General features: G+C 38.5%; 1 pseudogene; it reads left to right on the plus strand.

Annotated features, from left to right (window-relative positions):
* On the plus strand, nucleotides 1-25,010 carry LOC150055502 (ribose-phosphate pyrophosphokinase 1-like; annotated as a pseudogene).
* The last annotated feature ends 605 nt before the right edge of the window (nucleotides 25,011-25,615 follow it).

The following is a 25,615-nucleotide window of genomic DNA, read 5'->3' on the forward strand; positions in this document are numbered from 1 at the left end:
ATGCATGTGCTTGCCTTGTCACCAGTCTCTGTGGAAAGTGAGAGCTGGCCTGCAAGGTCAGGCAGCAAGCCTCGTCAGACATCCAAGGCCAGCCAGCCCTCCATCATTGTCAATAAGCGAGATGGACAGACCTGTACATCATTTCATTTACTATCGCAATGATTACATAGCTCATTGCCTTCCCATTGTTTCAATGATAGATTTAATTAACTTCCAATTAATCATAGAGGGTGATATTTAATGCTCAGCTCGGCACTGTGCACAGTGTCACAGACCAAAGAATATATTCTGAAGGCTTCAGTAATCAAGAGGTCATGGAAGATAGATGTTCCTCACTGAAGGAGAGGGAAGATAAATCTGTGTGTCCAGACCACTCTGGCTAACTGTTTTAGGATAATTGTTTTGCATCCAAATGATAACTTTCCATAAGGTCCAACCGTGCACAGCACAGGAGAGATAGATGGAAGGAGGAAGAGATAATGGAGTTACAATATGGAGAATTACTTGGCTGTAATTTCCATCTGATGCCAACAAGCCTGAGCTCACCAGGGAATTCTGCTTGGATCTGAGAGTGATACAGTCGAGCTGAGGACCTTCTACTGACTTATCCATCTCTGTCCAGAAAATGAGGAACAGCCTCAGAGAGCCTAGTTAGATAGTCTTCTTGTTTTCAATGATCTGTCTTCAGGCCTTACTGACATTCTGCTTGTCATCGGACACTATATATGTGTGTCATGTTTTTCTTCTTTATGAGACTTTCCTGACTGAGCAATGAAAAACTCAGGTCCAAGTGGCTAGTAGTCATTATCTGGTGTGCCACCAACAGCGTGAGCCATGTGACAGAAAGTCCCTGGGCAGAGTACTGGCTTCTATGAAATGGATCTGAACCTCTGAAAAACAGATTCTAGCAGTTCCTGTGTACCGTGTAAGAAATTTATGACTGAGAATACAAAAACGTGTTTAGAGGGATTAGCTACAACTCTTTAGTTTCATTTACATTCAGCAGCAGTCTGTAATAAGTAGTAGTTTAAAATCTACCTCTTCTCCCCCCAACCTCCCTCCTTTCCTCCCTCCCTCCTTCCCTTTCCTTCCTTCCTTTCTTCATTGTAGTCATGTGCTAAACATTTTAGATTAACAAAATGGTCTTTTCTGTATTATTTCAATGTCTAAAACAGTAAACTCTTGCATGAAAAATGATTCAGATTGAATAATAAACTCACTTTATCTAGAATGATACCATAGTCATCGGAAAATATTTGGTTAATACTAACATAGATATGATTGAGGTCACTAATGTGTTTGATACAGTATAAAATGTTGTGTGGGTATGCTTATATTTTGGGTAGAATATATCTGTGACAAAAGTGGTCTGTGAATAAAAAGGTTAGGAACTCCAATCCTGTAGCCTTTTACCTCAACAAACATAATATATCTGTGTCAATTTACAGGACATAAAGGACTATTAACTAACCCTGTAGACTCTCATAATGTCTTGTTGTCAGAAAAGTAAACTGCGATATTATGTCTGCCAATGATAATGAATTTATTTAGGTATTTTTTCCTGCAGTTAACTTTTCTGAGATTTTAGATTGAAGTACATTGAAGTACAGATTTTAGAGATATTGTTTGCTTTAACTCTTAAGTGAGTTATATGTGGGAAATAGAATACCTAATGGTTTAATTTTGTGGTCATTATTGGAGTGTGTGTGTATGTGTGTGTGTGTGTGTGTGTGTGTGTGTGTTTCTTTGTGTACATCCACACACCAGAACCCAAAGCATGGGAAATAACTTGATGAAAAGACTAGAGTTTGAGAGGTCAAATGCATTCACCTTTTGCACACACTAGAAGTCAAATGACAATGAAAGGAACATGCTTTGTTATATGATGGAGACACCCCTCTTCACTTTGAAGTGAACAAATTGGAGAGAGAACTAGAATGAACTCTTGAATCAGCTACCTGCCCTTTCAGTCAAGAGGATGACATCTGACCAGGGCCATGAGATTACAGTTATGACCCAATATAAAAGAATGAGGGACATTTGCCACTCTTGTTTCAATTCTGGTCATAAAAATGCATTAAATTTGGCATGAGTTTCTGTTCTTGTTGGAAGTGTCATCAAATGAAAGCCGAGTCAGTGGAAGTCTCAGAGGATTGCCTGGAATATATCACAATTCTTACCTGGTTTGCTCTCTTCTACTGAGGGCTTGAGTGATTTTTTTTCCCTTTGATCACAGAAGGCTACTAGAATATATCTTTTGGGGCATTAAAATGAGCAAACTACTTCTCCAAGGAAGCAATGTGAAACCAGCTGTATATCCAACCATTACCTCTTGGGTCATTCCACCCAAGGGAAACAGCAGCAGAATGTGTCATATAGTTGTAGCAAGGGAAGTAATGAGGAATCAAGCTGGCCTAGTCACTCCCAACAGAGTTCTAGGCCACTTGATAGCCAATGTTACCCAATGCTCTATGCTCTGTTCCAGCCTTTTCAGATGTCATCACTTCCCCCAGTCTCTTCTTCCTATCAGCTCCATCCAGGCCCTGGTCACATTTCCTTAGGACTCTGGTGTCTTCTATACATACTTATAATTGAATATGCCCATGGAAGCGCATATATGTGCTAATGGCTCAGCATTTCTTCTGTTAGTCAGCTTTCCCTAAGGTGGAAAGGTCAAAGGAGGAAAGAGTTTTCAGCGCAATGCTTCTTAGCCATATTGCTTTGTCTCTGATGTGCTAAATTATATATCAGAAGTGTGTGGCAGAGAAGAATGGAAGCATGCTCACCTCATGGTAGCCAAGAGAAAGGAGAGAGAGCTAGAGAGAGAAAGAAAAGAGAGAGAGGCACATCCCAATATCTTCTTCAAGAGTATAGCCCAATGACCTAATTTCAAACTAGAGCTCACACCGCCCAATAGCCCCACAGGCTGGTGACACTGTAGACCTCAACAAACATTTCAAGGTGGGTACCTGTTCAGAGACACTCTACTTACTTTAGAGAAGTAAATCCAATTTTAGGAAGTGTCAATTTTTTTAGTGGCTGAGATATTCAGTGACGGAAGAAGAAGGAAGAAACTACCTCATACTACATACACCATTGTGTAAGTTGATTATGTGTGCATCTAATTTTAAGCAGATGATCAAGGAGACAAAAATCCCCTCTCCAACACCTCATGTACATTTGTATATCCATAAAAATGGGAAATTTCAAGAGCACTCCTAATATAACTACTTTTCATGGACATTTTATAATATGGAGTTAGGCTTTGTTAGTCTTTCTTAATCTAGCACTAATTCAAAGCATATGACAGTCTACAAGGTGCCAGACGTAGTGGCTGGTGCTGGGAAACAAAGATAAACTAAGTCACAATCTCTAACCTTAGAAAGTTCAGTTTAGTGTTAGACATAAAATGGGGAAAATGGATCCTCATTGGGCTGTAGAAAAAAACCCAAATGTATATCAGTATGTATATGTACCTATGCACATGTATAGATATATATGTATGCACATATATATAACTTTATATGCACATATTTTAGATATACACATCTTTATAAGCATATGTAATGATTAGGCATTTGTTACACTGAAGCAAGACATCGCCCTGATAGACATAAGTATATGTAAGTGTATATGCTTATATGGTAGATAACACCATATATAACACATAACATATATTCATATGTCTATTTGTCTCAGTGTTAATGCATAAACAGTACATTTTAAAAGTTCAACAATATATAGGTACTTTCAAGTCAGACTTAGCTTGGTTATTATCAGTAAAGAAAGATAACACACTTGCTATGGGTTTTTTCTTCATCAGAGTGTCTTAAATTTGCTAACCCACCTAAATAAAGCTATAATAATAGACTTTCAGTGACTGAAACTTGGAGTAAAGTGAAATATTTGTATATGGAGAAGCTGGTTTGGGGATTGGTCAGATTATGGAGATGCATATTTAGGAAATGAGTGAATATTCATTATCTTATATGGTCTAGTTGACTTCTTTCTCCTTAAAAATGTAGTCTGTGGGCAAACGCTTGGGGAAACCATTAAAGACTTGCAACTTTGAGTGCTGAGTACAATAGGCCATGTGCATTGTGTGAAAGTTAGTGTATTGGAAGCTAATCTGGGTTCACAGGCCTTCTTCCCTGGTCTGCTGCTCTCAGCAGTTCCCAAGGATTTACATGATATGTGTTGTATATAAAATGGGGACAAAAACATGAGAAGGGGTAGCAATAATTGTTAAGTAATGCACCTTTTATCTGGAGAATATAATGTAACCCTTCTATTAATTACAATACATTTTTGTAAAAAAATACAATCACATTTTCTGTTGCCCATAGTGGTTGTTCTCCTTTGTAGAGCAATTCATTTTTAACTATAAAATCTACGTCTTACCCTGCAGCAAATTCTACCTCCTATTTAAAATTTGCTAGTCACAGCACCTAAGGTCAACAAATGGACTGACGAAGAGAAAAAGAGGTTGTTGAAAGTCAAGGCACAAATGAAAACTGTTGTCAGCATTGAATTTCAATGAATAGACCCAGAGAAAAAGATGCATCTTCTAGAGCCAGATGTCATATGAAAAGATAATTCCAACCCTTCTGGATGAAGAATGAAGTTTGATATAAATATAAAACACAGCAGCCAAAGGTCTATGGATTATTGACAATTTTGTGTATTTAAGGCATGTGAAAAGTTTTAAAGCTTTATTGGAAGGAATGAATAGAAATATCTTCAGGCATGTTCGACCTCATGCTAAGGTTTGGGGGTTTGAACTCTTCATGTATTTCAGTAATATTTTTCTCTATTAGAGGCAGCATTTAGCAGAGACGAGTGCCTTGAAAGCAGAGATAGAGATATCACAGAATATTGTATTATCCATAGAATTCTATGATACCTACATAGAGATTCATTCAGTTATCAAACTATCAATGCTCTTCAGAGCATTGTGAGAAATCACCTGAGCATGTGCAAATGACATTATGTTGGTGTGGATGGATGTTCAGAGGCAGCCTGGACTTCTAGGAAATCAGAGGTTGGCATTGTCCAAATGGGTGAAGATATTTCCAAAAATAATGGAATATAGCACTGAAACCAAGCACAGCATATTCATTTCTAGAACATGCCTCCTTTCACTCAGGAACTGTTTCTGTATCTGATCATGAGCCTGGAATAGTAATCTGGGAAGATCCAGACTTAGCAACAGCCCAATTAGAAACAGGGAAAGATGAATAGAGAAGGTTCTGTCAATCACTACTCAGATTGAATTGATGATGGCTTTTGACATGGCTTTACTGGCAAATATTGAGTTCTTCATTAAAAAAATTGGAAAAAGCAGACACATATACACTTGGGATATCAAAGTCAAATTCATTTGGGCCACTTGCCTAAGATACCTGGTAGAATTCCAGCAGGAAGAAAGAAGACTGGGCTTTCCTGTTTATAAAGATAGACTACCACTTGCAGTGTTAGCAGTTCTGCATGGGTGCTTCTATCTCTAGTTCATTTGATATCAAACTTAGTAATCAAGGGTTGCTCTTCCTTTCTGTTGCCTAGCCTATGGAAAAACTCAATCAGCTTTCAATTGTTCTTTTAGGACTGCATTTGTCCAACGAAATGCTTTCCTCTTCAGTGAGCAGAAGAAAGAGAGCATTGGGAGATGAGGTGAGTTAAAAAGTAGGGCAAGAGGAGACCCACAGTTGCAAATGATATGTGACCATTATTGAACAGGATCCAGCCATTACATATCGGGCTGCTGGGGCATTCTGGCAATTTCCTATGGGCTTTTCTCTGATCTCAGTATGGTGGTCTCAGAGCATTGCTCTCTTGATCAACAAAAAGCTTTGGCAAATCTTGCTGAACCCCCTTTTTCCTTCAACACCGCTCTAGACATACAACCAAGCTGTATTTTTGACAAACGATCCCAATTAAACTAAAACTCTTATTTAAGTCTTTAGGAATTGGGGGGGGGTATTCTCTGTTTTCTAGTCAGCTCTTTCTGAATCTTTCTAAATTGTTGAAATCATGGACATTGGACTGGGAGTCAGGATCCACGTGTCTTTGATGGACTGGAAATGGCCTTGGCATGAACTAGTGTGATCATGGACAAGTCACTTGTTTCTTTCAGATCTTTAAAACAAGGAAGTTAGACAAGATGATTCAGAAGATGCCCTCTGCTTCTGAGGGCCAGACACCCCTGATGGAGCCAATGTTCACACTCTTTGCAGGATTATTCTGCCAGCTAGCTTCACTCCCCAATAGTTTCTGGTCCTTTGAAAAATTTTACAGACTAATTTTGTCCCATTCATTAATTAACAATCTAAATATATATGTTTAAATTAACAACTCCTCCAAAACAGTGAGCCATTAATAATAAAATTTTACAATCTCCATAAAACCGTCCAGGGCATGGAAGATGGTATAATAATTCATACCTAATTGCTTTCAACCTTGGGCCCACAAACACACTAGTTAGAGAAATGAATTCAGATATTGTAATTCATGCCAAGCTATGTTTTATTGTTTAATTCATCCTTGATATTTTAAAAAAGCCTTTGGTGCTCAAATAATTCACAAAGTCACAAACTGCATAGAATAATTCCACATTTGCCTATGTTCTTTGGATAGAAAAGCCATCTTAATCTTGGTGTTTTGTATACCACATCAGTTATTTTTATTTAATCATGGAAATTATATAATAGAAACAATAGCTTTAACTGAAACACTATTGAGAAAATTCTTTAAGATAAAAAAATGGCAAAGTTGGGGCCGGGAGTGTGGCCTAGTGGTAGAATGCTTGCCTAGCATGCACAAATACCTGGGTTCGATTCCTCGGTACCATATACATTGAAAAAAGCTGGAAGTGGTGCTGAGGCTCAAGTGGTAGAGTGCTAAGCCTTGAGAAAGTCCAAGGACAGTACTCATGCCCTGAGCCCAAGCCTAGGACTGGCAAAAAAAAATGGCAAAGTGGACTGGGAGTTTGGCCTAGTGGTAGTAGAGTGCTTGCCTAGCATGCACCAAGACCTGGGTTCAATTCCTCGCTACCACATACACAGAAAAAGCTGGAAGTGGTGCTGTGGCTCCAGTGGCAGAGCACTAGCGTTGAGCAATGTCCAAGGACAATGTCCAGTCCCTGAGATCAAGCCACAGGCAGGACTGGCAAAAAAAAAAAAAAGGCAAAGTGGTGAGCAATTCACAAAGTCTGTACAAATAGCCAAGTGCTGGTAATCCTAGCTGCCCAGGAGACTAAGATAAGAGGATGAAGGTTTGGGACCAATTTGGGCAGACAAATCTGAACCATTCTTATCTCTAACCAGCAAAAGCCGGAGGTGGAGCTATGACTCAAGTGGTAGATCACCAGCCATGAGGAAGAAAGCTTAGCAAGCTAAGGTCCTAAACTCAAGCCTCAGTACTAGCACAAAGAAAAAGAAAAGTGGAATCATGTATCCTTTCCAGTATCATTACAAAACAAGTTCTTACTTGGCTGGTGAACTACCACTTAAGCAATACCTCTGTTTCCACATGATTGCTGGTTAACTGACCATAAGAGCCTCTCAGATTTGTTTGCCTGAGCCAAGTCTGAACTGTTATTTGCAAATGTCAGTCCTCGGTAGTCAAGATTACAGATATGAGTCACCAATACCCATCATTTGTGATTTTAAGCTTCATTCCCTCATTCACAGAAAATGGAATCAGTACAAATGGCATAATCTCTGCATTTCCAGGTTTATTGCAGCACTGTTCACAATAGCCATGATAAGGAATCAGTGTGTTTGTAAATAGATGGGTCAATAAGAAACATGTGGCATACATACCCAAATACTATTGGGTCATTAAGAAAGAAAGATAATCTCTCACTCATGACAACATATCTTCCGGTCTGGAAAACATTCTACTCAGTGATGAAATACAGCAGGTACACATCTGATATCATTCAGATGTGGAATCTCAAATAGAGAAGGGACTGGAGTGGAGGGTGGATATTGAGGTGTTGGGTCAAAGGACACAAAATTTCCCTTAAATTTGAAGAATAAGTTCACAAGATCAGTTGTGCAATTTGGTGACTCCACTTGATAATGTATTTTATACTGGAGAAATATGTATGGATATAATATGGTAACAAAACAAAAATGATGACTGAATGAAGCAACATTAATTGTTTATTAGTGATGTTGAGTTATTCTACAGTGTATAGACTTTAATACAATACATTATACACGGTCAATTAATACACTTGTATCTATCAGTTTAAAGTAAACACACATGAAAGAATACATTACTCAGTAAAAGAGAGGACTTTTAGTACTTTTTCTCACTCTAAATAGCTTTGATGCAGTTGTAAATCATTTCTCTTCTGTTCTCTGATGGAAGAAAGACCTGTCTTGGTGTCTGGGACTATTAGCTGATCCAAAACTCATGAGAAATTGACCTCTAGCCAAACACTGGTGTCTTAAGTGAAAAAGCCAAGCAAGAGAGCAAAACCCTGAATTCAAGCCCCAGTAGAGGCACAAAATCAAAATCAAACAACAAAAAAGTGGAGAGCAATTAAACTAAAAACAATAAAAAAGTAAATAAATAGAATAGAATTAGATGACCAATTCCCTTAAAAATGATGAACCCTTAGAGGGCAGCCTGAAGTGACAAGAGAGTTGATAGCTGGACAGATGTGAGTTAAACATAGTTTATTACTTCCAGACTTTTGACCACAGGCAAATTTATTGTTTCTTTGAGTTTCTTCATTAGTGACACAGAGTAATTGTGGCTTTGGAAAGAATATAAGGATTAATATAGATATCCAGCTGAAACAATTTCTAGCATAAGGTTGGCATTTAATAAATGTCACTCTCTATGTAGTGTCAATAAATACAATCCGCTTAAAACTAAAAGCATAAAGGTACCGGACTACAATTGTACAATGTTTGATTCTCTGAAGAAAATGAAAACAAGTAAGGAAAACCTGCTAGGATAAGAAAGTCATTTTCAATGGCACAAAACGATTAAAAAAAATCTCTGATTGAAATGAATGATTATCCAAGCATCCCTTTATTGACGGCTTCTTCTCCCAAGCATTGAACTCTTTGAAACCATGTGGAAATAATTGTTGTATGCATAAAAAGATTATACACATAAAATCACTTCTCTGGTACACTAAGAATCACGTCCAAGTTCACACTCAATCCATCTGCAACTCCTTTAGTTTCTATGAGCTCATAGATGGTAACAGAAAATAAGTTGAGGATAAATACCTGAAAGGTCATAGGGAAGACTGAGCTTCAGCTGACTCTGTTTGTGGTGTTAGACTGTATTAGCTTGAGAGAAAGCAAATGAGAGTTCTGGGAGTCCATTACTGAGATTAGAATCTTCTTCCTGGCTCTTCTTGGCTTCTTGAGGAGAGTCGTTTGATCTTCTCTGTGGCCAAAGGTGTTTCTTACCCAATGGACATGTTTGGCATAGCATTCCTGCTAGCTCAAAGTGGGCCCTGACCCTTAGATACCCCTCTGCCTTGAATGTCAGCTAAGAACCCCTTTTGTTAAGCATTCTTCTTATAGAGAAACTCTTTTGGTTTGTCTTGAAGAGACAGACTGGGATTAAAGAAAAAGTATGTTCTTATGTTCTTCTGTTTACTTTGTATTTTTTTCTTTTTATCTTCTTCTTCCTCTCTCTTTTTAGGTGGTACTGGAGTTTGAGTGCAGGACCAGAGTAGCAATTCAATGCTTAAGTGTTTCTTTGGGAAGACTAAACTGCCTGCAAGTCTTCCAGACGCTTCCCTCCCAGTGGGGACGTTAGCCAATCACAGCGGGAGTATTGATTGGGAATAAACTAATGAAATAGGAGAGTGCAGTGAATGCATTGGAAAAGGCAGAGCCAGTCTGTTAGTTACACTGAGGAAGAACTGGGCCCATTAGGTGCTTCATTTAGTATTCAGGGGAGACAATTCTTGCTTTATAAAATATGCTTTGGTTTTCCTTATGGAAAATTTATTGTTCATTCATTTGATGTACTCCTTTAAGAGGTCAACTTTGACTTTCAGTACTCTCAGAATTTATTCTTTATTCCATTGTTCCTTGCAAACCACCCTTATTGAATTTCTTTATGCATTTCAGCTGTCGAATAGCCAATGCACTCTCTAAACTGCTTTATACGATTAACAGATATTTTGTGATTAGAGCATGATGAAAATCGGAATTATTGGTGCTAGTACATATCAGCATAGAGAGGCCAAATTAATTAGCCTCCTCTGTTGTCAGAAATAAACCAGGCCCTCAACCCTCTACAGGCCAACTCACTGGGAAATTGTTGGATCATCAAGATTGTATACTGTTGTGAAAACAGGAGCCTTTAGTCATGCACTGCAATAGCCAGGAGGCATGGATGGAAGATGTTTCATGCCATTTTAAAATCTCCTTGATAATCACAGACATAACCAGTCCACCCTACCTCCCTCCCTTCCTTTCTCTCTCTCTTCCTTTCTTTCTCCTTTCTTCTCCCTCCCTCCCTTCCCCTCCCTCCCTCCTTCCTTCCTTCCCTCTGGTAGAGACTGCATGAAATCTAGGCAGGATGAACATTTTATTAAAATTTGAATTCTGCCAACATGGAACACATATTTAATGGCATTCCTCTTTAATTCCATTCACATGCCATTGTTTGCAGTGTACATGATTTTACCTCCTTGCTTAATCACTATTTTTTAAGCTATAAGAAATGAGATCTTTTCATGATATTTTTGGCTAGATTGTTATACTGAAATGACAGCCTGATGGAATTCATTTTTTATGTCAAATAGGTGTGTGTGTGTGTGTGTGTGCGCGCGCGCGTTAATGGAAGCAACTTTACTTCTTCCTTGCTGCTTTTATTTTATTTTTTTAAATCTAATTGCTTTGATTGTAGCTCTACTACTGTGTTGGGTTGAAGTGTTTAGAGTAGGCATTTATTTCTTATAGCAGATCTCAGAGGAAAAAACCTTAAGTTTCCACTACTAGTTACAATAGTAGACATGGGCTTTTAGGAAACTCTTTCATATGAAGTCTATCAATTAATATTTCATATTTGTTAAGAGGTGTTTTTTATCAAGATAGATGTTGAGCCAGGTGTTTAGGGCTCATGTCTGTAATTCTGGCTATTCAGGATGCTGAGCTCTGAGGATCATGGCTCAAAGCCACACGGAAAGAAAGTCTGTGAGACTCTTATCTCTAATAAGCTACTGAAAAAAGCTGTGTCTCAGGTGGTAGAGTGCTGTGCTCAGGCCCTGAGTTCAAATCCCTGGCCCTGAGAGAGGAAGGTAGGAAGGAAGTTAGGAAAGAAGGAAGGACGGAAGGAAGGAAATGTTGCTGCTGCTCTCTGGCCCTTTTTTGCCAATATAATCCCATGGCTTTTATCTTCCAGTATGTTAATGTGATATCTGTGTTGGTTGGTTTGTATATGTTAAACTAGACTTACATATTACTGATGAATCCCACTTGGTCATTACGCATACTATATTTAATGTTTCTATTTTATTGAATATTTTTACATCAATGATTATCAAATATATTAACATATAGTTAATTAATTAATCAATGAATTCGTTTTTGTCAGTCATAGGGCTTGAACCTGACCTGGGTGCTATCCCTGAGCTCTTCAGTTTAAGTCTGCCTCCTGACCCCTTGAGCAACAGCACCACTTCTGGTTTTCTGGTGGTTAATTGAAAATAAGAGTCTCACAGACTTTAGTGCCTGCAGTGGCTTTGAACCGCCGTCCTCATATTTCAGCCTCCTGATTAGCTAGGATTACAGGCATGAGCCACTGTGCCCAGCTATAGTTACATTTTATGGTGTGTATCTTGCTTAAGAATAAGGTGATCCTAACTGTATTATCTCAAGATCTACCAGCTCTATTTTTTGAAAGCGTTTAAATATTAGTATGAATTTTCTTTGGAATTTTGTTAGAATTTAGCTATGAAAATCTTAGGCTTTTATTTATTTATTTTTGTAGGCTATAGAGCTTGAACTCTGGGCCTGGGCACCATCCCTGACCTTTTCAGCTCATGGCTACCACTCTACCACTTGAGCCATAGTGTCACTTCCAGTTTTCTGGTGATTAGTTGGAGATAAGCATCTCTGTGCCAGGGCTGGCCTTGAAACAGGATCCTCAGATCACAGCCTCCTGAGTAGGGAGGATTATAGGCATGAGCCACTGGTACCCATCTACTTAGGCTTTTATTTATTGGAAGTGTTTTTATCTATCTTAATGATTTTGTTGGCTTTTGATTTCTTCCCAATTCAAACTTGGTAGCTTGTATTTTTTTTTCCCGGGAACTTATCTATTTCCTCTAGAGTAATAACTGTCTATACATACATGAAACAAATTGTTTCTGAGGTGTTTTGTAATGTCTTTGTTTTTATGTCTGATTTTATTCATTTATTTATATCTTTATTGAAAAGCTTCTGAGCAAGGGGGTTACAGTTGCATAAGTATGTAAACATTGTTGCCCCATCCCTCATTTTCTCCCACTCACCCTTCCCTACTCCACTCCCCCAAGTTGTAAGGTACATCTCCAACATCATGTAAAGTGAGTATCAATGTTGCATTTATTTTTATTGTCAAGATGTTGTACCGAGGGGTTACAGTTACAGACTTAAGGTAATGAGTCCTGTTTCTTGTTGAACATTGTTTCTCTCCCACTTTCCCTTCCTGCCTCCATCCCGCATTCTAAAGTTCATTTCCAACATAGTGTCTTGTGAATATCGCTGTTGCATTGATTCACCCTTTGTCCTTTGTCTCACCAGTTTGTTCTTCCCCTTCCTTTCCCCAATGCAGAGAAATATAAACACAAGACACAGGGTACCAAAAATCAAATACAGTGACAACAAGAGAAAAAACAAAAGAAAAAAAGAAAGAACTTCACACAGTACATTAGAAACAACAACAAAGCAAAACCACTTGTGTCCATATCTTGGACATTTCGATTAGCATTATCTTATATTGTCATTTGTACATAGCTATTGAGCTATTGTGATCCTCTTCTAGGACTATCCTAGACATATACTAATTATTACAAATGAGGGAAATCATGAGTCTATGTTTCTTTGGGTCTGGCTTAGTTCATTTAATATAATTTTTGATTTTTTATATGATTGAATTTCTTTTATTTTCTTAGGCTAGCTAAGGGTTTGTTAATTTTGTTTTTAAAAAATCCCCCTATTTATTTTCTTGGTATTGCTCAGTTTACTATATGCTTTATTTCATTTTCTTTCATTTAATAACTTTAAAGTTAGTTGTCCTTATGTGATTAAGAACTTTGAAGTTAACTTGTTCCTTGGTATGAAATGTTGGGATATTAATTTGAGATTTCTTCTCTCCTCCTCCTCATCTTGCTTTCCTTTCTTCTTCTCTTTCTTCTTCTCCTTCTCCCCCTTTGTTTTTCCTTTGCTGTTTCCTCCTCCCCCCCTGCAGAGTATCACTGTACTTACATAAAACAGACTATAATTATACTGACAACAAACTTAACTTCAACTACTTAACAATCTCTAGACTTTGTACTTTCCTTCTCCCCCACAAATATGTTTATCATTATTAGTATTATCATATGCTTATTAACTTCATCAGAAACTCAGAAGTTTGTAAGAAAAAAGTTTAAATTAGAAAAGAAAACTCTATAAATTTGTCCATAATGTTAAGATTAATATCAAACATCACAATGAATATTTTTCATTCTTGTAAAACAATTGAAGAATTAGAGTGCTTGAGATTAATGTTTGTATTTTCTTTCCTTGTTAGTACTAGAATTTGAATTCTCTTTGTCTTTGATTTTTGACAGTTTAATCATGTGTCTTGGATAGTATATCTTTTTAAATTTTCTTTTTGTGCCAAGAATTAAACCCAGGTCTTCAAACATGATAAGCATATAATTTACCACTGATCTCTATACCCATCCTCTAAGAACTCATTGCATTGAATATATTTGGAGATTTCTGAGTTTAATGTACTTGGATGTCCATATGTTTTCTAAGACTTGGGGAAGTTTTCAGTACTTTTGCCTTTTTCTTTCTTTCTTTCTTTCTTTCTTTCTTTCTTTCTTTCTTTCTTTCTTTCTTTCTTTCTCTCTCTCTCTCTCTCTCTCTCTCTCTCTCTCTCTCTCTCTCTCTCTCTCTCTCTTTCTCTCTTTCCCTTCCTTCCTTCCTTCCTTTCTCTTTTTCTTCCCTCCCTTCCTCCCTCCCAGTCAGGCAGAACTTGGAGGTTTAGGTGCTAAGTAGACACAAGGATGTATGCAGCCTTCTTTTACCTCCCCATCTGCGGTCCACTGTGAACACTGGGAGTTTCTCTGAGGCCTGGGCTATTGGAGTTTGTGGTAGCAGCAGTAGCGGGATAGGTTGTTATCAATAAGGTCTATTCTCATTTTTTCTCACAGTTAAGAAACTTCATCAAGGGAAGGAATTCCTCTTAGTATTCAGTCTAATGGCCAACAAGCAGCTATAGCATTGTGCGGCCCCTGAGGACAAGTGTTTTGCATGGTTTCAGAACCCAGGATAGACTAAAGGTCTTGTGACCATGTTGCGTTGTTGGGTTCTTGGGATTGCAGGTTCACTAAGAGGCAGATTTGGATGCAGCTCACTCACATTGCTGGGCTTTGTGACTTAAGACACCTCTAGGTATGCTGGGCCAGGGTGGTGTGTTGTAGCTGAGTCTCTGACTCTGGAATCAGGACACAAGTTTGTCCTAGCTCCTAAGAAGAAGGTGTTTCTTTAAAGATTTAGGTCTGGTGAATAGAACATAGCTGCAATTCAAGAGCAATAGGCAAATTAGGCTTCAGGAGATGTGGCACCTTATAATATTCAGTATGTTGAGATATATGATATCCCAGATTCTTTGAGGTCAGTGCAACGGCAGCAAGAAGTCCACAATGGCAGAGGGTGGTATTCACTAAGTGGCAGTGTGGTATGGCTGCTGGGCGGGGGGCGGGGGGGGGAGAAGAAGCAGCTCTGCAGCAGCTGGGCCCAGTGGTTAGGGTTCTGCAGCCATTTGACAGGAGTGGAGTTTGCTCAGTGATTACAAAGGGATGGAAGGGGAGGGAAGCTTCTTACCCCCAGAGCAGGACACTTCAGCATGGCTCCAGTTTCAAAATGGAATAGTAGAGCGGCCACACAGACATGAGAGAGGCCAAGCACCTCAGCTTCAGTCTTTCTTTGGGAACAGTGCACTATGCAGACTTGTGGCAGTTCTATCACCTGTGTGCTTAGCATCTGTGTATAAGTGTGTGTGTGTGTGTGTGTGTGTGTGTGTGTGTGTGTGTGTGTGTGCTAGCAGAGGACCTTTTCCCAAAAGATTTTTTGAAATGCTAAACCTTGAGAGTTTTGAATTGTTTCTCCATTGTCCAAACAAATACTGCTTTCTGCCTTTTAGAATCTTGGGCACAGTTTAGCTTCCTGAATCTCAGTTTTCCTACCTAAAAATAAAGACCATAGTATCACAAACCTGTTTGTATTTATTACACAACTTACCAGAGTAAAGTCCTTCAGCATATTGCTGGGAATATGATAAACACTTGATACAAGTAAACTGTTCTTTCATATTTTAAATTGTCTTCTATTTGACAGCCAAAGAGTAGTCAGTAAATTTTGAAGATGTTTCAAGAATTTTCTATCTGTCTGTCTGTCTGTCTGCCTGTCTGTCTGTCTGTCTGTCTGTTTATCTATCTATCTATCTATCTATCTATCTATCTATCTATCTATCTATCTATCACGTTATCTTTTGGTTACCAAGGCATACCAAAAGATATATCAAAAAGGCTCAAGTATTCAGAAATAGAACTCATTTTTTGATGTCTGACTTTACACATACATGTGAGTGCTCGGTTAAGAAAGCAGTACAGGGCTAGCTATAGAGGATCTTCTAACTTTCCCTCTTAGCATTTCCCTGGATTTTGTTCAGTATTTTTGTAGACTCCTTGGGATGAGATAGAACACAGTTTGCTTATTACTGCTGCCAGTAAACACCATGGGGGAGATTGCAATATTGTACAATTAGTTTAATGACATGGTTTCATTCATCCCTCCTGCTATCACCAACATTTATTCTCAATACTCCATATTTGTCCCACAAACTCTCTGCAGGCTTTTTTGCTTCAGTATAGCCATCTACAATGGTAGAAGTGCTGTGTAATACAGAGTCTTTCCTCTTTCATTTAAAGTGGATTGGTGGTTCTTTTCAATAGACTATTAGAAGAGTAACTGCTGTGTATGATTTAAAGGGACTCTGAACTTTGACTCTTTACAGGATAATATATGGATGGCTTGAAGCTATGAGGTCAAGGGTTAGGAGTAATGAATTTATGGCTAGGTTCCGTCTCCTCTCACTTTAAACAGAGATGGTATATTTGGAGCATTAAATTATAAATACTTTTTCTTCCAGAAATAGCCTCAGAGAAGCTATACTAACTTGATGTTTTCTAACCCCAAACTGTTCTCATTGTTTGCCCATGGCAGAAATGATGGACAATAGAAGCATTTTGGATAAAGAAAATGACAGAGCTGAAGGCACTGGTTCTTAGGTGAAGATTAGTAAAAGGGAAAGGCAGGAGGTGTACATTTATTAGCATACCATACACTAAAGAAATTAGGGCCGGGAGTTTGACCTAGTGGTAGAGTGCTTGCCTAGCATGCACAAAGACCTGAGTTTGATTCCTCGGTACCAGATACATAGAAAAAAGCCAGAAGTGGTGCTGTGGCTTAAGTGATGGAGCTCTAGCCTTGAGAAAGTCCAAGGATAGTGCTCAGGCCCTGAGTTCAAGCCCAGGACTGGCAAAAAAAACAAAGAAATTAGCCAATTATTAGCATAGATATTAGCGTACCTTTTCATTAAAGAATCTGCTCTCTTAGTGATTATACCATCATGAGTAATGAAAAACAAAATTATGGGACCTCAACTAGAATCATTCTATAGTTGACATAATCTGAATATTGAGTGACTTCTCAAATTGCATTGAAGTTGTTCACAGTCTTGTACTAATGCTTTTGCTTTTGCAGTCCAAGTGAAAGTAAAGAGAGTACCTTCACTTAGCTCACAGTTTTCAGACCAAGTTTGGATTAAAATTTGGAGTAAAGGGATATTTTTGTGCATCACTATTCCAATTTTGCCCTCTCTTTCTAAATTCTTGGGTAACCCAGTTAAGGCTTCCTTTGAATTATCAACAAAAAAAAAAAACAAACAGATGAGAAGGGATGTCTACATGATCCTTCAAATGCTTTTGTAAGTTATTTGCTTCTATAAAAATAATAATGGTTATTTGGGAGTGTTAACCCCTGTGTACCAACTGTTGCACTAGTAAAGATACTGCTGCACTATTTTCTAATACCTACTTTATTGTTATGAGATACTCACTTGAACTTGAGTCTTGAAGGTGGTCCAGCTGATGGGGAGAGTTAGGATTTAGACTTGGTTCTGTTAGATGTTAAACTAGGTTTTGTCGTTTTTCCTAACCATCCATCCTGCCTCTGCCAGGCATCCTGAGCAAGACTTCCATTGCCTCCATATACAGTGTAATCGCATATCCTCATTCAACTTATCTGGCTTCCCTCCTCACCAGATGTGAATACATCAGCGGGTATCCTCCCTTTAACTTAATTCACTGCAAAGCAGGCTGGTGGGATGTCATGTAAGCTGGTTAAATGGCATTACTACTTTTTAAGACTTGGCTGAGAACAAAACACTGAAGGATTGGTGTGCCTGTGGTGTAGGCCTGTACTCCTAGCAGCACAGAAAGCTGAGATCTGAAGATTATGGGTCAAAGTCAGCTCAGACAGAAAAGTCTGTGAGACTCTCATCTCCAATTAAGCACCAAAAAAGCCAGAGATGGGACTGTGCTCCGGTGATTGAGTTGTCCTTGTGCAAAAAAAAGTTCAGGGACAGTATTGAAGCCTTGTATCCAGGCCCCAGGACTGGTAATCCCTTACCAAACAAAAACAAAAACAAAGCACAAAAAATCAAAACCAACAACAAAAGAGTGGGAATTGGAGATTTTAACACATGTGATGGCATGTGGGATTTTATGTCAAATAAAAGAGTGAAGTTAGGTGGTACAAGATTGCCAGAGGGTTCAGTGACAGAGGAGACATCAGAAGGCTAAGAAGGAACACAAAGCCAGTCCTCATTAATTTTGTGTTTTTCTGGCTTTTTCTACATATAATCCTACTTGTACTAGTAGGAAGAGTAGGGCTGGAATGGAGGCTATTTTCCTATATAATTTTCATTCTACAATGCAGATAGGCTTGCATTGCTGTATTCTAATTTTTCCCTTTGGTCTACTCATATATCGTTATTCAATGAAGTAATAATGTTAAAAGCAAGACAATCTATAATGCACTTTCAATAAAACTCTGAAAAACAGTCATTGATCTCTCCTGATGTCGGCTCCCTACCCCCCATTGCCTTATTGCTCTATGGTAGAGGTGGTTAAATGACCAAAGATACTTAATATGTAAGTTATGAAACATTTCCACTTCCTTATTTACCACTTAATGGTCATTAAAAGAGTGAGAACATCATCCTTTTCCAGGTGCTGTAAGATGGATCCTGGCTTGAATAGAGCACTCATTTATCAATAATCAATTACTCAGTTAACCATTAAAGATAATAATCATTTCCACCACACTTACAATAAAATGCTACAAACGTCAATGAATCATTATTTTACCCTAGGGCAGAACTTAAATCAATTACTTATTACCATTCAGTTTCCTTCTGCAATCCTGATGGACATTCCAAGATCTGGGGATATAGCAAAATACTCAAATGGCTATGGGATCGAGAGGGGGAAGCCTGGGAGATATATGAATGGTCATTCGATCCATTTTGGTAGGAATTGCATCTGAGTGCTTATGACTTGACCTTCAATCTCATTCTCATGCTTTCATATTGCCTACAGATACCTTGAGTGAGGCTTTCCGGTGGCAACTTGTTCAGGTTCCCTTCCTTGCTTTGTTAGTCTTTTTCTTCCCAGATTAGTCCAATGTGTGCATGTATGCATGCGTGTGCGTGTGTGTGTGTGTGTGTGTGTGTGTGTGTGTGTGTGTGTCTATGTGTGTGTGTGTGCATGTCTGTGTCTGTGTGCCAATTTAGGTGCTTGAAATCAGAAGCTGGGCACTGAGTTTTATTGTTCAAGGCTAGCATTCTACCAGTTGAGCCATAGCTCTATGTCTATATTATTATTATTAGTCTTGCCTGCTTGGGCTGGCTTTGGATCATGTTTCTCAGATCTCATCTTAAGTTGCTATGATTACAGGCATGAGTCACCTCTGGCCACCTTCATCCAATTTTATGTCACATTGAATACCCAGGATAGTAGCTGGGATAGTGGCAAAGTCAAATGGTAATGGAAGTAAGACATTGTCCTTTGAAGGTGCAGCTTCACTCTTTGAATAAAGTAAACCCCTTTAACAAAACCAACAGGGTCAAGCACAGTCTGGTTCCGTTCACTCTTTTGTCCCATCTCACATGCTCTACCTGGTTCTTTTGTCTCTCGTACTCCATCACAGTGCATTTGTACATATCATTTCTTTAGCCTGAGAGGCTATCTGGTGTCTTCATTGTATAACATCTCTGCTTCAAGTTGTAAATTTGAGGTTTGTTCCCCAGGGAAAAGGTTTTGGCATGTGCTCTCAAAATACTATTTCCTTCTCCTTCATATCACATGTCACAGCTTTGGTTTTGTATGTAGTTGATTGGTTGCTTAACTGATATTATTTCTGTGTCTGCTATGAAACCATGAATTTAGTTTTTCTCACTATTGTGTCTAACTGCTTAGGATACTGTTTGATCCATGTTAGATTTCCAATACATGCTTGACAAACAAATATATGTCAATTAAAGAAAGGTCCAGAAAAAGCATCTGCTTGAGACCAGCATGTAGGAGATATTGGCAGGAACTGTGAGTAGACCTGATTGGTGGAATGGAAATGACATTGTAAGTTTATTTAAGATGACCACTTCTTTACAGCTGTAATTATTTTCTAGTGTGTTTCTTATTTTTCTAACAAGACCCGGAATGTCTCCTAATTTGATTACATCCAATTTTAAATATCACAGTGGTCCGTGTCTGTCATTCCTCAAAACTTTCTGGAGCTTGGGGCCAGGAGTTTGGCCCAGTGGTAGAGTGCTTGCCTAGCATGCATGAAGACCTGGGGTTGATTCCTTGGTACCACATACATGGGGAAAAAAAAAACCAGAAGTGGTGCTGTGGCTCAAGCGGTAGAGCTCTAGCCTTGAAAAAGCCCAAGGACAGTGCTTAGGCCCTGAGCCCAGCCCTAGACTGACAAAAAATATTTCTGGAGCTTTCTGCCCTGCCAGTAGAAATATTTGGGTATTTATTGCTATTAATGACTTCCTATATTCTTGTGCCTGTAGATACCTTCTTAAACACATCTATACAATACCTTCTTACAGAATCTCTGGTCTGGATAAAGAGATGTCCCTCACGCAAGTCAACCAGAGAATAAGGCATTCCATAGGTAGCCATTGGACTAGGGAGGAGGTACTGGAATGCAATCATCTTGACTCTGGCCTTTTGAGAAGATGGATGTTTCTTCAGTACCAGTTGTCATTCTGTCTGAGCCCCTGATTTAATTTGGAATTATTAATAACCTGCCTGCTCCAACTGACTGAGAGAAGGATAAACCAGGATTTGAAAGCAGCTTAGAATTTATTGAGAGCTTGTTTTAATAAAATGCTACATACATTTTAACAGTCACATAAGGCTGATAATAGGAAGTCAGTAGCAGAACTAAGACTTGTAAGAAAGAGAAACAATTTTCATAAAACCTGCAAAGGAGAAAGAAGATAGACTATCAGTGGGAAGTTTTGAGGTATGCTGTGGACTCAATCACCACAAGAGATGAGGCATTGGCTATGTAGAGTAAATAGAACAGAAAACTAAAGCCAAAAAGCCACTGTTAGCCTTATAAAGTCAATAATCTTGACCACCATGGATAGCAGAGGCTCGATGTTTAGTATCAAATGTCGTCTTCGTAATTTTGTTAGCCTAGGCATTCTTTTTTATTTTTATTTTACTTTAAAGGTGTTATACAGAGGCATTACAGTTAAATAAGTAAGGCAATGAGTACATTTCTTGTCAGACATTGTTATTCCCATCTCCTGTTTCTCCCACTTTCCTCTTATCCTCAGCTCTCCACTCCCTCCAAGTTGTAGAGTTCATTTCCAACACAGTGCCTTGTGAGTATTACTGTTGCACTGATTCACCTTTTTCCTTTGTCTCACCATTTTGTCATCCCTTCTCCATGTCCCCCAGTCAGCTAAACATATATATAAGACTTAGGATACTACTTTAAGTCTGTTGAGTTGGGTTTAAATCACAAAGCCTTATTTGAAATGTATTAACTGATTTTCAGCTTAATTATGCTCTAGATATCATTCAAGGTACTGAGTCACCAACATAGAAAAACAAAGATGAAACTAGGTGAGGAGATAGACATCAAGCAAATAAAGAACGAAATCTCTGCGGGGTGTGGTGGCACATGTCTATAATCTCAGCACCGAGGATGTGAGGCAGTGTGGGATCATGAGTTCCAGACTGATCTGGGCTGCGTAGCAAGAGCGTGTCTCAGAAACAAAGCATGGAAAGCCCATAGTCCTCCCTTGCTTACTTGAGATTGATCCTGGATTTTATCTTCTACTTGGATCATATACTTTGCTCTTACCAACAAGGAAAATCTACCTCCAAACAAAAGAATGTCAGCCAAAATTTTTGTTGCAATTGCACTGTTCCAACAGGCATAGAATTTTGCTCATAGCTATTAAACTGCAGAATGAGAATTTTTATATTAGTACCATGATCACAGGATCTGTATTAGGTATTATTCTCACTCTCTAGTAAGTAAATATGAACACTATGTAATGTGGATACCTACATGGCAGAAAACAAACAAAAATCGAGGGATGATATGCTAGAGGCTAGTCCAAAAAGGACCTTAATTAGGACACTGAATTTGAGCTTTTATAACAATATTTCATTAAAAAAATCTCAGATTCTTACCACCCTTTTCCTAGTGGGTAGTATTTTCCCAGGTCATTTTAAGACATGAATTAGAACAATGGAAATGACATTGAAAAAATCATTTGCTGTCTTTGTAAGTCAGAGTTTACTCAGAGAACAAAAAAGGGGATGAGAGGGGAGGAGAGTGTTACAACTTCTATTCTAGATCTTAGCTTGCTCAGTCTTATGGCCATATAGCCAGAGACACACATGGCTGTCCACGTTGAGAGACTTCCTGAATGGTCCTGTCCTCCTGCTCAATGTGTTAAGAAATCATAGCCACAAGCCTGGGCCACCAGTTATAGCTGTTGAGGCCACTTTGCTGAAAGGGTGTGTGTAATGTCACTTTTTTATTTGTGTGTGGAAACGCTAATTGTATTGGTCCACAGTGCATTCTGAGGACCTTGCCAGGCCAACTGGTCTTCAAGTGTCAGATAACTCCCTCTAGCCACAGTCTCTGATCCTTAGTTATAATGAACATTTCTAATAAAAGTTATTTAGAGCACTATTTTAGGAAGTTCATTAAGGTAGATTTAATTCTTACCTACCTATCTATCTATCCATCCATCTATCCATCTGCCTATCTTACTACTTTAAGTATCTTTTTATTATTTTTTGGTTGATTGTGAGGCTTGAACTCAGGCCTGAATTCTTTCTCTCAATGTGAGCATGCTACCACTTTGAGCCACAGTGCCACTTCTGGTCTTCTGGTGGTTAATTGGAGATGAGACTCATGTACTTTCCTGCCCAGGCTGGCTTTGAAACTTATTCCTCAGGTTTCAGCCTCCTGAGTAGCTAGGATTACAGATGCGAGCCATCCACGCCTGGCTACTTCAAATATCTTAATGCTGATAATTTTCATATAGAATTATTACTTAAAATATTTCCCTATCATTTTTGAGCCCAATGAGAGTTTGAGATGGGGAGACTTGCATAAAGAATTCAAATGAATTAAGGATTGTGTATTTGACTTGTCTCCATATCTATGTAAAATACTTGAGTGAATGCAGAGTCCAGTGAAAAATTCTCTCTAATACAAACTATTTCTCTAAATGACAAATGCTTCATTCTTCCTTTAGATTCAATAACAAGTTTTAAAAACCACAGCTTTAATTATACGTATCAAATTAAATCAGTCTTATAATGGATAGGAACTACTGTTGAAAAATGAATCACTCAGAATTATATCAATCAAAAAATCACATTAACATTTCATTATACATGAGACATGATAAAATTCTCTATGACTTCAGAAGATATGATTGAAAGCCATTTCTTCTATGAGGTCTTGATGGTATGATGTCTATAGAAAATATCTCCAAACAATTCCCTGTTGAGATCATAATCTCATCTTATTCCATCTGGTCCAACGGGCTTATATTCCTTTTAACACATACATTAAAAATTAAAAATTTTATGATCCTGCTTATTATAATGTCTTGCTCTGAAAGAATTAATATAATTTTTCCTTCCTTCTTGCATTATATTTTAATGTTAAGAAATCTTAAATCATTTCCTATTATATATACATAAAAACTCCTTAATACACTGAATGACATACTCCTTTTAAATATCAAACAGTTGTAGAATTAATCCCAAACCTATTTTACATGGTAATAGGCCACATGTTTTTAATCATTGCACTTCTTTTAATCAGTTCATATGCTCCCCGAATGCTTATATATTGTAGCTACACTGGAAGAATATATAGTATTTTTAATTTATTGATGTCCTAGGATACATGTTTAAACTAATTACTAGTAAAATACTGTAATGAAATTTAATTTTTATGCTCACTTGACTTGTGTATTTATTAAAAAGACTTTCTTCTATTTGATTGTCCTTCTAATTAATAATAAAAAATAGAAGGCACTTAGTAGGACCAATTTTTTTAAGCTGTCTTCCAAGGTATTTTCTTACCTAAAGAAATTCTACTCAAAGACGACAGAATAGCACGGTGAGGTTAATATTAAGTCTCTGTGCCGACCTAGCTTCTCGTCTTCACAGCACCCGTGATCTCTGAGAGAAGAACTCCTAGGATAGCTGTGCAAGATGCCAGAGGTAGCTCCCATCAAGACTTATCCCAGAAAATTGCGGACCACCTCTAGGCAAGGTGGTCTACGAAATTCAGCAGTCAGGAGACCTGTGTGGAAATTGGAGAAAGTGTACGTGGAGAGGTCTACATTGTTCAGAGTGGTTGTGGTGAAATTAATGACAATCTGATGGAGCTTTTGATCATGATTAATGCATGCAAGATTTCTTCAACCAGTCGGTTACTGCGTGCAGACTTCCCATGCTTCCCTTATGCTCTGCAGGATAAGAAGGATAAGAGCCGGGCTCCAATCTCACACAAGCTGGTTGCAAATATGGTGTCTGTAGCTGGTGCAGATCACGTCATCATCATGGATCTACATGCTTCTCAGATTCAGGGCTTTTCTGGATAACCCTGTGGACAATTTGTATGCAGAGCCTGCAGTCCTCAAGTGGATTAGGGAGAACATCTCTGAAAGGAGGAACTGTGCTATTGTTTCACCTGATGCTGGTGGAGCCAAGTCAGTGACTTCCATTGCAGACTGCTTAAACGAGGACTTTGTCTTGATTCACAAAGAGCAGAAGAAGGCCGGAGAAGTGGACTGCACATTGCTCGTAGAAGATGTGAAGGAGCGAGTGGCTATCCGTATGGATGACATGGCTGGCACTTGCGGTGCCATCTTGCCGTGCAGCTGACAAACTTCTCTCAGCTGGAGTCACCAGAGTTTATGCAGTCTTGACACATGGGATCTTTTCTGTCCCAGCCATGTCTCACATCAACAATGCGTGCTTTGAAGCAGTTGTAATCACCAACACTATACCTCAGGAGGACAAGAGGAAGCATTGCTCCAAAATGCAGGTGATTGACATCTCCATAATCCTCACAGAAGCCATCAGAAGAACTTGCAATGGACAATCTATTTCTTACCTATTCAGCCATGTCCCTTTATAATGGAATAAATTCTGAGGCTTTTTAAAAAATGAAGTTAACCCCATTCCTTGTTCTCCCTGGGTTTCTCTTAGTATCTGATACATTTAGCAAAAGACCTAGCTTGCTCCAGTATAGCTTTCTACATCCCACATGGTATATTAGAGCTAGTGGATCCTAAACTGGGGAAAGACAAATTGAGATGAATTGCTGGGATTTTCTCCCTGCATTATCCTGGCTTCCTTGCTCATTTTATGACCCCTTCAGCATGAACTAGAGCTCAGCTGTAAGATTTGCAGACTTTTGTGCATATTCTGCAAGCAGTTTAAATGTGATTGATAAAGTTTAGACTCCTTTGCTTGTGAATGCTTTGGGTTTTTTTTCCCCCTTTATTCCAAGTAACTTGCAACAAAGCCAGCCTATATGAGACAAATTCTCCAAGGCCTATACTACTACAATAAAAGAGGTCTGAACAACCTCAAACCTAGTTCCCACAGCAAGCCCCCTGTAAGGCAGGAGCAAGTAGTTCAGCTTAAGCAGTTGTTAGGCAGGATCTTGAAGTGGGTGGAGGGTAGCTCAGTGTAGGAAGCATCATCATCATCATCATCATCATCATCATCATCACCATC

Source organism: Megascapheus bottae, chromosome 13 (genome assembly GCF_031878675.1).
Source record: "Megascapheus bottae isolate mThoBot1 chromosome 13, mThoBot2.hap1, whole genome shotgun sequence".
Taxonomy (NCBI): domain Eukaryota; kingdom Metazoa; phylum Chordata; class Mammalia; order Rodentia; family Geomyidae; genus Megascapheus; species Megascapheus bottae.